Source organism: Heteronotia binoei, chromosome 2 (assembly GCF_032191835.1).
Source record: "Heteronotia binoei isolate CCM8104 ecotype False Entrance Well chromosome 2, APGP_CSIRO_Hbin_v1, whole genome shotgun sequence".
NCBI classification, from domain to species: domain Eukaryota; kingdom Metazoa; phylum Chordata; class Lepidosauria; order Squamata; family Gekkonidae; genus Heteronotia; species Heteronotia binoei.
The window spans coordinates 174,195,725-174,210,201 of NC_083224.1; the positions used below are offsets into that span (position 1 = coordinate 174,195,725).

At 46.1% G+C, this 14,477-nt stretch overlaps 1 pseudogene; it reads right to left on the bottom strand.

The window, feature by feature from the left end:
- Nucleotides 1-8,804: 8,804 nt before the first annotated feature.
- On the bottom strand, nucleotides 8,805-8,901 carry LOC132567865 (U6 spliceosomal RNA; annotated as a pseudogene).
- Between the last annotated feature and the right edge of the window lie 5,576 nt (nucleotides 8,902-14,477).

Consider the following 14,477-nt stretch of genomic DNA (forward strand, 5'->3'; position numbering starts at 1 on the left):
AGGTCCATGAGAGGAGGAAACAGAGAAAATGTTTCCAGAATGCATCGGCATAAAACTTTTGTCCTTGCATTATTTTCTGTCCATCCACCCTTCAATGTTTTCTCCTACCTACCTGCCCTTCAATTATGCCTCATCCACCCAGGCTTCACGTCCTGCCATTAGACTGACTTCTTAAGTACATAATAAGAAGACATGTTGGATCAAGCCAATGGCTCATCCAGTCCAACACTCTGTGTCACACAGTAGCCAAAAAAACCCAGGTGCCACCAGGAGGTCCATCAGTGGGACCAGGACACTAGAAGCCCTCCCACTGTGCCCCCCCGCCAAGGACCAAGAATTCTGCCCCAGACAGAGAGTTCCAGCAATACACTGTGGCTAATATCCACTGATGGACCTCTGCTCCATATGTTTATCCAATCCCCTCTAGAAGCTGTCTATCCATTATTTCCAAAGGAGGGAAGGCATTTAAAAAGATGCCTTCCCCTAAGCACCAAGCACCAAGAATACAAAGCATCACTGTCTTCTGCAACAAAGTCAAATTCTAACAAAATATATCATCATCAGCATTCTCAATGAGAAAATCTGCTAGTTCATAAAGTCTGAATACAGAAACTGGAGGAAAGGGGAATGGCAATGAAATGGTGGGATTATTACAATATACAGATTATCCTGACCAGGGCTAGTGTCAGCACCCCCTAAAATGGGCAGCCGCCAGGGCCCACTGCTGCTGACCCATACACCTCCCCTGCCATCTGTCTGTACCCATGCTCCCAAATGCCCAGAGTCATTAAGGAAGGGAATATGGGAGGTGCACAGAGGTGGCATTCCTCATAGCAATGGCAGCAGCACTCCCAGGTGCAGATATGGGTCAGTGGTGTTAGGGACAGGGCATGCAGGTAGAGCAGGTAACTAAGCATGGATGGTACAAGGATTTGCAAATGGGGAAGGATACATCGGCAGGTGTGCGACATGCACTGCTTGCCCTAGGGAGATAACTCAGTGGGGTGCAATGCCATAGAGTTGACCCCTCCAAAGCACCCATTTTCTCCAGGGGAACTGATCTCTGTAGTCTGGAGATGAGATGTGATTCTGGGGGATCCCCAGGTCCCACCTGGAGGCTGGCATTCCTATTTTGGCAGGAGGAGGAGGAGATTGGATTTATACCACACCCTTCACTCAGACTGATTTCCCACTTACCTTACACTGCTCTCATGTTCCTCTTCTCATTGGGGCTTCCTTCCGGTTTCACACTATCTGCCCCAGGGCTACAGGTAGCATCGGCTTTTTCACACAGCAAACAGAAACTGGTTTTTAGAGGTTTCTGCTTGCTGTAGAAGATGAAGATATTGGATTTATATCCCGCCATCCACTCCGAAGAAGCTCAGAGCGGTTCACAATCTCCTTTATCTCCCTCCCCCACAACAGACACCTTGTGAGGTGGGTGGGGCTGGAGAGGGCTCTCACAGCAGCTGCCCTTTCAAGGACAACCTCTGCCAGAGCTATGACTGACCCAAGGCCATGCCAGCAGGTGCAAGTGGAGGAGTCGGGAATCAAACCCGGTTCTCCCAGATAAGAGTCTGCACACTTAACCACTACACCAAACTGGCTCTCCGTACAAAAAAGCCGACACTAGCTGCAGCCCCAGGGCAGATAATGTGAAACCGGAAGGAAGCCCCGCTGAGAAGAGGAACGTGAGAGCGGCGTAAGGTGAGTGGGAAATAGGTCTCAGAGTAGCTTACTATCTACTTTCCCTTCCCCTCACCACAACAGACACCCTGTGAGGTAGGTGAGGCTGAGAGAGTTCTTTCAAGAACTGCTCTTGAGGGGACAGCTCTAAGAGAACTTGTGACTGACTCAAGGTCACACCAGCAGCTGCATGCGGAGGAGTGGAGAATGAAACCCACTTCTCCCAGATTAGAGCCCGCACTCTTAACCACTGCACCAAACTGGCTCATATCCACGTTACCATTAGATGTATTGAACAATTAAGATAATGCTGCTCCGCTTCATATAGAATAGCATTAAGGTTGGCATAAATGTCTGTACATCTCCATAGAGGTTTTTTCCATTTCTGACATTCTCAGAAACTGTACAGTATGTCTTAGGTATTCTTGGTTTAGGGAGTACCCACATTGGAAATCGAACCTGCCAGATTACCACAGCATCCATAAACAATGCCATTTCTCTGCCATTGGTTTTAAGAGACCCGCTAGTTTTATTGCAGTTAGTGCTTGGCTCAATTTGCACTTTGTTTTTGTATCTGTGACAGGCAAAGCCTGGCCTAGGTGTAATTATTAATACATTGTGCAAAACCCAAAGCAGTTCCGTAAATGATAGTGCCATAGCCATGGCCTGCTCCGGCTCCAGGGAGGAGAGGCCTTATCATCAATTCTTTCAAGATCCTTTCCCCTTTCAAGATGGCCTGAGTTGCCTGATGGTTTTAAAACCTGCAATAAAACAAAAATCTAAACCCCATAAACAAACTGGGAAAGGTGGCTCTGGCTTCTGTGGGGGCACAGTAATGAAACTGCAGGGCAAGGGCTAAATCAGTTTGCACAGCAGAAGCAGAAACTTACCATAACAGGGATTTCATTCAAAGCATTGTTAAAGCAGGGATAAAGCGGCATAAAGACCTACAGACTATACACAGCCACTGGGAGGTTTGTGTATATCCAACGAGATGGTGGCAAATTCCATCAAACCTAACCCAAAGGTTTAAAGTCAGATGGATTGAATGCAATCTCTAGAAAGCCTTCTAGGATCCAAGAGCATAAAGCTGGGTCTGGTGCTCTATGAATTAGGATCAGGCTATCTGAGGTCTCCAGGCCAGAGCTGAGGTGGAAAGTGCCGTCAAATCATAGCTGAAGTATGGTGACCCTGTAGATCAGGGGTGTCAAACATGTGGCCCAGGGGCTGAATCAGGCCCCTGGAGAGCTCCAATCAGGTCCTTGAGCAACTCACTGTCATCTGTGTCCTTCTCCTTCTCTTGCCTCCTTCTGCTTGATTTGCCAGGCTTGGTTTGCCAGGCTTGCTCAATTGCACAGGAGCTACAGCCGGTGGCTTGGAGAATGCATTTAAAGTTAAAATTGCTTTATTCCCATCTCTCCTTCCCTCCTCCATCTATTTGCCTGCCTGCCTGCCTTCCTTTCATCCTTCCAGTTTGGTGTAGTGGTTAGGTGTGCAGACTCTAATCTGGGCTGGAACACCTTCCCTATGAAGAAAGGTTGAAATGCTTAGGGCTCTTTAGCTTGGAGAAACGTCGACTGAGGGGTGACATGATAGAAGTTTACAAGATAATGCATGGGATGGAGAAAGTAGAGAAAGAAGTACTTTTCTCCCTTTCTCACAATACAAGAACTCGTGGGCATTTGATGAAATTGCTGAGCAGACAGGTTAAAACAGATAAAAGGAAGTACTTCTTCACCCAAAGGGTGATTAACATGTGGAATTCACTGCCACAGGAGGTGGTGGCGTCCACAAGCATAGCCACCTTCAAGAAGGGGTTAGATAAAAATATGGAGCAGAGGTCCATCAGTGGCTATTAGCCACAGTGTGTGTGTGTGTGTGTGTGTGTGTATATATATATATATATATATATATATTTGGCCGCTGTGTGACACAGAATGTTGGACTGGATGGGCCATTGGCCTGATCTAACATGGCTTCTCTTATGTTCTTATGTTCTTATGTAACTGGATTTGATTCCCCACTCCTCCACTTGCACCTGCTGGAATGGCCTTGGGTTAGCCATAGCTCTTGTAGGAGTTGTCCTTTAAAGGAAGAGCTCTCTCACCCCCACCCACCTCACAGTGTGTCTGTTGGGGGAAGGAGATAAAGGAAAGTGTAAGCCACTCTGAGACTCTGATTCATAGAAAAGGGTGGGGTATAAATCTGTGTCCTTCCTTCCTTTCCTTCCTGTGTTGCAGCTCTCAAAAATCTGATATTTGTCCTATGTGGCCCTTATGCTAAGTAAGTCTGGTCACCCCTGCACTGCACCAAACTGGCTCTTAAACACTACACCAAACTGACTGGTTCCTCTGGAGAAAATGGCCGCTTTGGAAGTCGGACTCTATAGCATTGTACCCCTCCTCAAACCCTGGTCTCCCTAGGCTCCATTCCCGGAATTTCACAATCCAGAGCTGGATGCATGGACACAGTGACATCAGCACTGTTGTGTATGAGAACTCAAGTGAAGACTTATATGGGTGTTCCTACCTGGCTCATTGTAGCCATAAAAATGGAGTTTGAGGACTTGGGAACAATGGGTAGCAGGATCCAAATCCCTGCTGCCCTGCTCCAAACCCAGGCCTCCAGAGCAGACTGCATTTGGAAGAAGGGCTATAAAATCAAGCCAGAGTGAATGACAGAGGATAAGCTCAAAGGCAGAACCCTGGAAAAGATCCCCATCAACAGTCAGCAATGAGATAGCAGACAGAACTAACACTAGGGTGAGTTATACTTTTATTTAAATTTCAGTGGTTGTTTGTAAATCAACATATGCAAATGTTAGTTTTTTAATCATCTTTGGAGAGCCACTTTGGTGTAGTGGTTAGTGTGCGGACTCTTATCTGGAAGAACCAGGTTTGATTCCCCACTCCTCCACTTGCAGCTGCTGGAATGGCCTTGGGTCAGCCATCGCTCTTGCAGAGCTGCCCTTGAAATAGGCTTGCCAATCCCCAGGTCCCAGCAGGGGTTCTTCCGCTTTCCCAGGCTCCTTTCCGCCCCCAGTCAGCTGGCCAGCGGGGAGAAGCCCCACCCCCAGAGGACCATATGCCTTTCCACCTCCAGAGGCTTCAGTCTCCACTTGAAAGGCTTCCTCTTGGGATAGTGTGTCTGTGTTACTTTGAAGAAGTTGGCAGCAACTCGTGAGTAGAGAGGCCAATCCCTCACTTCAGAGTCGCCAGAAAGTAGGGGGGGGGGGGAATGTCTGCTGAGCACTTCATTATTCCCTATGTGGAGATGGATTCTCATAGGGTATAATGGGGAATTGATCTGGAGGTTTCAGGGGCTCTGGGGGAGCTGTTTTTTGAGGTAGAAGCACCAGATTTTCAGTATAGTATCTAGTGCCTCTCCCCAAAGTTCCCCCCAAGTTTCAAAACTATTGGACCAGGGGGTCCAATTCTATGAGCCCCAAAAGAAGGTGCCCCAATCCTTCATTATTTCCTATGGAAGGAAGACATTTAAAAAGGTGTGCTGTCCTTTTAAATGTGTTGGCCAGAACTCCCTTGGAGTTCAATTATGCTTGTCACACCCTTGTTCCTGACTCCACCCTGAATGTCTCCTGGCTCCACCCCAAAGTCTCCTGGCTCTACCCCCAAAGTCCCCAGATATTTCTTGAATTGGACTTGGCAACCCTACCTTGAAAGGACAGCTTCTGAGAGAGCTCTCTCGGCCCCACCTACCTCACAGGGTGTCTGTTGTGAAGATTGTAAGCCACTCTGAGATTCAGAGCGAAGGGCAGGGTATAAATCCAATATCATCATCATTTTTCTCGTTTGGCCACCCATTGATGACCACCACCCTACTAACCTCATGCCTCTTGATGTGTTGGCCCTTCATTACACGACCCCAAGCAGGTGGCTTGGCCAAAGAACCAGCTCTTTTTCAAGTCACTGAAAGGTGAGTTTAGAGGTCTCAGGTGAATGGGGACTTCCCCAGTGTAGCCTCTACAGACACATATTCCAGGGGACAAACTGCCTATTTGGGCTTTCTTCAAAAATACAAACATGTTGTTTGGTCCCAAATTTGTTATCTGAGGAAGAGCAGTTGAAAATAAAATTTCATCAAGGACTAAAGTCACAAAGCCTGCTTCAAACATTTACACTATCCAGTAAAGCTGGAAGTTATGACAAGTATTTTTTAAAGGATGGGTGGAGAGGTCTCCTCCTTCCTAGTCAGAATTTGTTAGCATTTCCATAATTCAAATGCACTGTAGCCTTCATGGTGCAGAATAAAACTGTATTTATGCAAAAGGAAGCAACTCCGAATGTAAAACAATGGTCCTAAAAATGTTATATACTAGAAACATTTTTTTAAAACTGGACATAACTAAAACTTGCATGACAATGTAAGATGCAGGACTCTTTTTTTTAGCAAGGAACTCCTTTGCATATAAGGCCCCACACCTCTGATGTAGCCAATCCTCCTGGAGCTGACAGCAGGCCCTGTACTAGGACCCCTGTAAACTCTTGGAGGATTGGCCAAATCAGGGTGTGTGGCCTAATATGCAAAGGAGTTCCTGCTACAAAAAAGCCCAGGTGTTAATACTACTCCAGGCTCATTGAATGCTACACTGGTAGCCCCTCTTTCACCACACATGAACAAACACACAAAGCTGCCTTATACTGAATCAGACCATTGGTCAGCAAAATTGGTATTGTACCACTCAGACTGGTAGTGGTTCTCCATGCTCTCAAACAGGAATCTTTCACGTCACCTACTGCCAGATCCTTTAACTAGAAATGCCAGGAACTGAACCCAGGGTCTTCTGCATGCCAAGCGGATGCTCTATCAGCCATGTCCACTGTCCACTGGCATACTTGGAGAGAAACCCTAGTCTTGCACTGCAGTAAATGCTGTAGTTCAATGCAATAGAGCTCAGAAATTAAGGATGCAAGCCAGTCCTATTAGAAAAATCTGAAAATGGGGAAGCGGTATACTTCTCCCTTGAAATGCATAAAAGTGCTAGTTAATAATAAATTACTATTTTGGAGCACCAGATTGAAGTTCTACCTGTCTTGGTTTTTTGCTTTTTAAAAAGTATTCCCAGGTAACCTAGAAAGCTGAAATTTGGCACGCATATAGTGCAAGATACTCTTTTTACTAGAAATCTCTGAAAAGGAAACCTCTGTGGGGCAACAAGGTGTATACTTCAAAATCTGTTATACCCTGAAATTCCTGTTGGTATCTGTGGTGCTACTTAGGGTTGCCAAGTCTAATTCAGAAAATATCTGGGGACTTTGGGGGTGAAGCCAGGAGACTGTGGGGGTGGAGCTAGGAGACTATGAGATGGAGCCAGACTTTCCCATTTCCACAAAAATGCATAAAAATACAGTAGAGCAGCTCACCTGAATAATCATCATTTCCTCATCCTCCAACAGCTGCAATTCTAGTAAATGAAAGTGCAAACACACAAAAAGCAGCCAAAATGCACAAAGTTTGCAAGCTCACATTTTTGTGATCTCCCTGGGGCCTTACAGGAACTGCTGTTCTTCAGGCTAACATAGGCAAATAAAGAGAGAGAGGTGGAGTTTTCCTCCATCCCATAAACAGGCTCCTATACAAAGACTCTGAAAACAATGCAAAACAAGCACATAGAAACACACACACTATTATTGCCTCCCCTACAAAGACTTCTGAAAAGTACACACACTGTCTCTCACACACACTGGGTCTGGTTCCTCCACAATGACATCTGAAAATTACAGGGGCTATGCTTCTCTCTCTCTCTCTCTCACATGCACACACACTTTTACTTGCTCTGAAACAAAAGCAAAACAAACGGAGTGACTGTGTTCCCAGAGGCTGCTGCTGACTCTTCCCCATGAATTGTTTCCTGCTTAACTTTAAAGGCACACACACACACACACACATTTTAAAACCGGACTTGTTTCTAAACCTGCAGGGGATCTAGAGGTACTGGTGGCTATGGGGGCGGGGCTTCCCCCGCCAACCAGCTGGCTGGGGGTGGAGAGAAGCCTGTAAAACTGGGGGATCCCTGCTGGAACCTGGGAATTGGGAAGTCTAGACTGCTACTGGACTTGAATTTAGTTCCTCAAAATCGTGATGGAGTTGATCTCAAAAGGGGGGGGGGCTCAAGAGAATTTATTTTGGTCTGTCCCCCCCCATCCCCACAAAATCTCAATACTTTTATTCTCTTTTGGTCCCCAAGGCCCCCAATGTCTGCCCAAAACAAAGCAAAATGTGGTGGGGCCTCAATTAGCCAAGCCAACCTCCAGGTGACACTTGGACATCTCCTTCTATTACAGTTGATCGCCAGACAACCAAAATCAGTTCCCCTGGAGAAAATGGCTGCTTTGGAGGGTGGTGCCCAGGGCTTTTTTGCAGCAGGAACTCCTTTGCATATTAGGCCATACACCCCTGATGTAATCAATCCTCCTGGAGCTTACAGTAGGCCCTGTTCTAAGAGCCCTGTCAGCTCTTGGAGGATTGGCTACATCAGGGGTGTGTGGCCTAATATGCAAAGGAGTTTCTGCTACAAAAGAAGCCCTAGTGGTGCCTATAGCATTATCACCTGCTGAAGTCCCACACCTCCTCAAATGCCAACCTCCACAGGCCCCACCCTCAAAATATTCAGGTATTTCCCAATCTAGAGCTGGCAACCCTAGCCTCAAAAGACACAGTGTGGCCTAATAGAAGCTGCCACAAGCATGGACAACAGACTCCAGGTGCACCAGAAAGCAGGACAAATGTTCCCTTGTGTAGGAATGCCACTTTTCCACTAGGCTTATTCAATGGGACATGATAATTTGCATCCAGGACTCAAAGCACGCTGATTACCAGAGAGTCTCAAAAGTGCATTGGTGTTACAATAGGTTAGGTATGTACAGACAGACAGCATACTTCTGGGATAGGGGAAGAAGACTTGTGTATGTGTCTGTGTGTGCACGCATGCATATGTGTGCACGTGGGTGTGAAGAACCATCTCCTCCCATGCTATCCAGCTCAGAAATGGAAAAGGACACGATTATTAAAGAATAGATTTTACATCACATCATTCAGTAGTTTATCAGCCTTTATATTTATATAGTTTACATATCTATATGCCCTGACCTAGATGGCCCAATGGAATGCTTCACAAATTTGCATGTTATCCTTATGCAAGGGCCATGCTAATCTCCTCTAAATTTCAATTTTAGTGTATGTGCCACCAACGAATACTAAATTCCAATTTTAGTATATGTGCTGCCAATGAAAGCTAACCCAATCTCCAGCTAGAAGAAGAGATTGGCGCAGCATGTTAAAGCTGCAGTACTGCAGTCCTAAGCTCTGCTCACAACCTGAGTTTGATCCCAGCAGAAGCTGGGTTCAGGTAGCTGGCTTGAGGTTAGCCTTCCATCCTTCCAAGGTCAGTAAAATGAGTACCCAGCTTGCTGGGGGAAAAGTGTAGATGACTGGGGAAGGCAATGGCAAACCACCCCGTAAAAAGTCTGCCATGAAAACATGAAAGCAACGTCACCCCAGAGTCAGAAACGATTGGTGCTTGCACAGGCGACCTTTCCTCCTTTTCTTTCCTTTATGACCTGAAGGAATCTCAGAGTGGCTTACAATCTCCTTTCCCTTCCCTTTCCCACAACAGACAACCTGTGAGTTGGTGAGGAGGTGAAGCTGAGAGAGCTCTGACAGAAACTGCTCTTGAGAGAAACAGCTCTGTGAGAGCTTGTGACTGACTGAAGGTCACATCAGCAGGTTCATGTGGAGAAATCTCATCAGATCTTGGAAGCTTAAACAAAGTTGGTCCTCATTAGTATTTGGATGGGAGACCAGGGAATATCAAGGGCATGATGCAGAGGCAGCCAATGCCAAACCGCCTCTGAATGTCTCTTGCTTTGAAAACCCAGCATGGTCACCATAAGTCAGCTGTGAATGGATGTTTATCTGTCTGTGTGTATACACACACACACTATTGGAAAAAACGGTTTTAAAAATGTACAACAGATTGAAAACTTTCATTGCAATGTGCGTTCATTTCGCTAACGGAGGAAACAATAGATCAAAATGATTGGAACAAACCATTAACGTGTTTGGCTAGATTGTTAGTAGTCTGACAACAGAGACCTTAAGATATACAACCAATATCTAAATTACTTAAATTGCTTGCAATTTCATATGACTAATTTCTCACAATATTTTCTGTACATACGTTTTCATTTGTGTTGGTGAGGCAGAGGGAAAGGAGGTCAAGGGTAGGCAGAGCCAACTAATTCAGGTTTGTCTGTCGGCCAATCCCCAGTTGGGGGCAGGGGATTCCCTGGTTTGGAGACACTTCTCCTACTTCAGGGTTATCAGAAAGCGAGGGGGGGCAGTTTGAACGCCCACTGGACACTCCACTATACCATATGGAGACTGGTCCCCATAGAGTATAATAGATAATCAATCTGTGAGTATCTGGGGCTCTGAGGGAGTTGTTTTTTGAGGTAGAGACACCAAATTTTCCGTATAGCATCTGGTGCCCCTCCCAAAAACCCCCACCAAGTTTCAAAAATATTGGACCAAGGGGGTTCAATCCTATGAGCCCCAAAAGAAAATGCCCCTATTCTCCATTATTTCCAGAGAAGAGAAGGCATTTAAAAGGAGCGTAGTCCCTTTAAATGTGATGGCCAGAACACCGTTCAAAGTTCAATCATACTTGTTACAACCTTGCTTCTGGCTCCACCCACAGTCTCTTGGCTCCACCTGCGAAGTCCCCAGATATTTCCTGACTCAGAACTGGCAACCCTATTTCTCCCTGTCCTCCTCCCTTGCAATGCCATTCTAGAAATGTGTCTTCAGTTGTGCGAAAGAGGCATAGCATCAATCCTCATGCAGGTACCAACCTAAGCCAGCACCTTTTGCTACTGTGTTTGAAATCATAATGAGCATATCCAATGCAAAGAAGAACCCCTCCCAAATTTGCCACCATCTTAAAACTAACAAATAAGAAAAACAATTACCTAAAATTCTACTTTGAGGACTTCCGTCCCATATAGATGTTGAAGGCATTCCCTCAGTATCAGATCATTAAGTACATACAACTACCTCATACCGGATAATGGCAGAGTTAATTACCAGACCAAGCTTAGCAACTGTCAAAATAGTTGAGATTGAAAACATGGGGGGATGCTGGCATTGCATATGCCATGACATCACTGCTGGGGCGGGGGTGGAGTCTAGAAAAACACAGAGTCTCTGGCATTAGCTCTAGACTGAATACCAAATCAGATTCAAGGTTCTGATGCATACCTTCAAAGCCCTTCACAGTCTGAGATACAGTGAGATACAGGCCCTGCGGGACTTGGTTCAGTTCAGCAGGGCCCATAAAACTGAGGTGTTTCACCAGGCATATGGTTGAGGAAAGTGACAGTTAGAAAGAGCAGTGGCATCCTGGGTTCTTTCCCTTCTTCATCATCCTCTGTTGTTTAAGAGCCCTCCATATGTGTAGATTGTATACCATCCACCCAGCAGTAAAAAGGCAAAGGTAATCCCCTGAGCAAGCACCAGTCATTTCTGACTCTGGGGTGACGTCACATCACATTTTCACAGCAGACTTTTTATGGGGTGGTTTGCCATTGCCTTCCCAATCATCTACACTTTCCCCCCCAGCAAGCTACCTGAAACCAGCTTCCACCGGGATCGAACTCAGGTCATGAGCAGAGCTTAGGCCTGCAGTACTGCAGCTTTATGGTGCCATCTGGTAGATTAATTTGCTGAACAGTGTTGGACTTTAACTGTATTTTATATATTTTATTATGTATTTGTCATAGATTACATATTATAAGCTGCCCAGAGTCCTGCTTGCAGGAAACGCAGTGGGATAGAAATCAACTAAACTAAACTGAACAAGTTGCCAATCCAGTTTGGGAAATTCCTGCATCTTTTGGGGATGGTGCTTGGGAAGAGTGTTCAGACAAGATGTGAAACCATAAAACCACAACCCTGACACTAAACACTAACCCAAACCCCTAACCTCTAACCATAACCATAACCCTAACACCTACCCCTAACCCCAAGGGCCATTTTTGCTTCTGTCTGCTCCTGCTTGCTGACTGCAAGGATGGGGCAGCTGCAGGTCAGAGGCTGGAGACAATCATCTGCAAGGTGATTAGAGCAAAAGCCTGCACTGCCTTACAGATGGTTGCCACTACTGCTGCCCTGGAGATGCTACTCCAGACATGGCAGAGAGATGGCAGTAGTGGTGCTATGGCAGCTGTTTTGGTGGGGTGCTCTCTAGCATGCCCCCCCCAGCTCAGAGCCTAGGGCAACTGTCTCAATTGCCCAATTGTTAAGATCACTCCTACTTGCGGCACCAAAATACTTTGAAGCCACCTTGGAAGACACCTATCCTTTGATAGGGTTCCCAATCTCCAGGTGGGGGCAGGGGATCCCCTGGTTTGGAGGCCCTCCCCCCACTTCAGAGTCATCAGAAAGTAGGGGGGGGGGGTCTGCTGGGCACTCCGTTATTCCCTATGGAGAATGATTCCCATAGGGAATAATGGAAAATTGATCTGTAGCTCTGGGGAGGCTGTGTTTTGAGGTAGAGGCACTAAATTTGCAGCATGGCATCTGATGCCTCCCCGCAAAACACCCTCCAAGTTTCAAAAGGATTGAACCAGGGGGTCCAATTCTGTGAGCCCAAAATGCAGGTGCCCCTATCCTTCATTATTTCCAGTGGAGAGAAGGCATTTAAAAGGTGTGTGATCTCTTTACATGTGATGGCCAGAACTCCCTTCGGAGTTCAATGATGCTTGTCACAACCTTGCTCCTGGCTCCACCCCCAAAGTCCCCAGATATTTCTTGGACTTGGCAACCCTATCATTTGGCCTGAGAACTTTGGGCCTCACTGATTCTAAGAGCAATCCTCAAGCATGCAACTCAAAACATCCTTTGCAACATGCATGAGTTTGATGATAAGTATGCCCCCATGGCAGGCCAGACACTGCTGTAAAGATTCCTCGAAGGTGAACAATATGAAAGCCACTGCTGTTACCTGTTTCCAAGGCAAGAACCTGTGCATACAAATGAATACATGTTGTATGGGTGTTTGGGGGCCAAGGTGGCAGAAGAACTGCTTTTGATTTCCTTTAAGGAAACCATGTGCAAAAGACTAATCACAGCACAACCCTCTCCTTTGTGCTGCCAGTGCCTTGAGGGGCAGTGGATCACGCAGTTCAGCAGGCACAGATGGGGTTCGGCCCGTCGTGTGAGTGGCACTTCCATCTCAGTTGGGGCCACTTCCACAAATCAATTAAAGGAATATATTAGCAATGGAAATTGTTTGTTGTCTAATTAAGATCTCACCATGTGTCAGATGCAACAGTAAAAATGAATTAAGCCATGTTTTAAGGAGCTTTTTTTATTTTTAGCGTGTTTGCTTGAGATGAGTTAATTATTTTTATTGTGTATTTATATATTACAGCTTGCACCTGGTGATTCCAACAAAAGCAGAAAGCCTTCCCTCACTGGGCTCGGTCTCGAAATGCATTTGTTTTGCTTCTTACAAATGGCAAACTGCCTGAACTGGTCCAAAGGCTAAAACTCTGAGTGCTCTTCCCTGGGGTAAAAATACAAGCAAAGATTTTTAAAAGCTGGCAATTTGCTGCCCTTTAATGACACCCCGCATCTCGCCATCTCCTGCCTAAGCCTGTCACTTCACTCTATTCCTGGTAGGGCCAACCCAGCTACAGGAACACTGAGACAATAATCATCATTGAGGGGATAGAGCAGATGAAGCAGCAGGCAGGGAAGGGTGAAGAAATACCCCCTACATTTCAACTGTTCGTTCCCTGCTTGTTGGTTTGAAAGAAAACCCAAGTTAAATGCAAAGTCTGCAAGCTGATGGAAGAAGAAGATACTGGATTTATGTCCTGCCCTATACTCTGAATTTCAGGCTGCAATCACACACACTAAATAATGCACTTTCAATCCACTTTCAATGCAATTTCCAACTAGATTTTCCGAGTAAACACAGTAAAATCCATATGAACATATGAAGCTGCCTTATACCGAATCAGACCCTCGGTCCATCAAAGTCAGTATTGTCTACTCAGACTGGCAGCAGCTCTCCAGGGTCTCAAGCTGAGGTTTTTCACACCGATTTGCCTGGACCCTTTTTTGGAGATGCCAGGGATTGAACCTGGGACCTTCTGCTTACCAAGCAAATGCTCTACCACTGAGCTACCGTCCCTCCCCAATCCAGTTGGGAAGTGCATTAAAAATGGATTGAAAGTGCATTATTTAGTGTGTATGATTGCAGTCTCAGAGTGGTCACAATCTCCTTTTACCTCCCCCCACAACAGACACCCTGTGAGGTAGGTAGGGCTGAGAGACCTCTTACAGCAGCTGCCCTTTCAAGGACAACTCCTGCAAGAGCTATGGCTCACCCAAGGCCATTCCTGCTGCTGCAAGTGGAGGAGTGGAGAATCAAACTCGGTTCTCCCAGATAAGAGTCTGCACACTTAACCACTACACCAAACTGGCTCTCAAAGCCTCCCTGATTCTGAGAGCAATCCTCAAGCATGCCAATTCAAAAAAAGCTCCATTTCAGCTTACTCCAAGAAAGTTGTTTTTAAAATTATAACAGGGATGCCAGCCTCTAGGTGGGGCCTGGGGATCCCCCAGAATTGCAGCTCATCTCCAGATTACAGAGACCAGTTCCCTTGGGAAAAAATGGATGCTTTGGAGGGTGGACTCTATGGCATTGTATCCCACTGAGGTCCCTGTCCTCTCCAGACTCCATCCCCAAATCTTTAGAAGTTTCC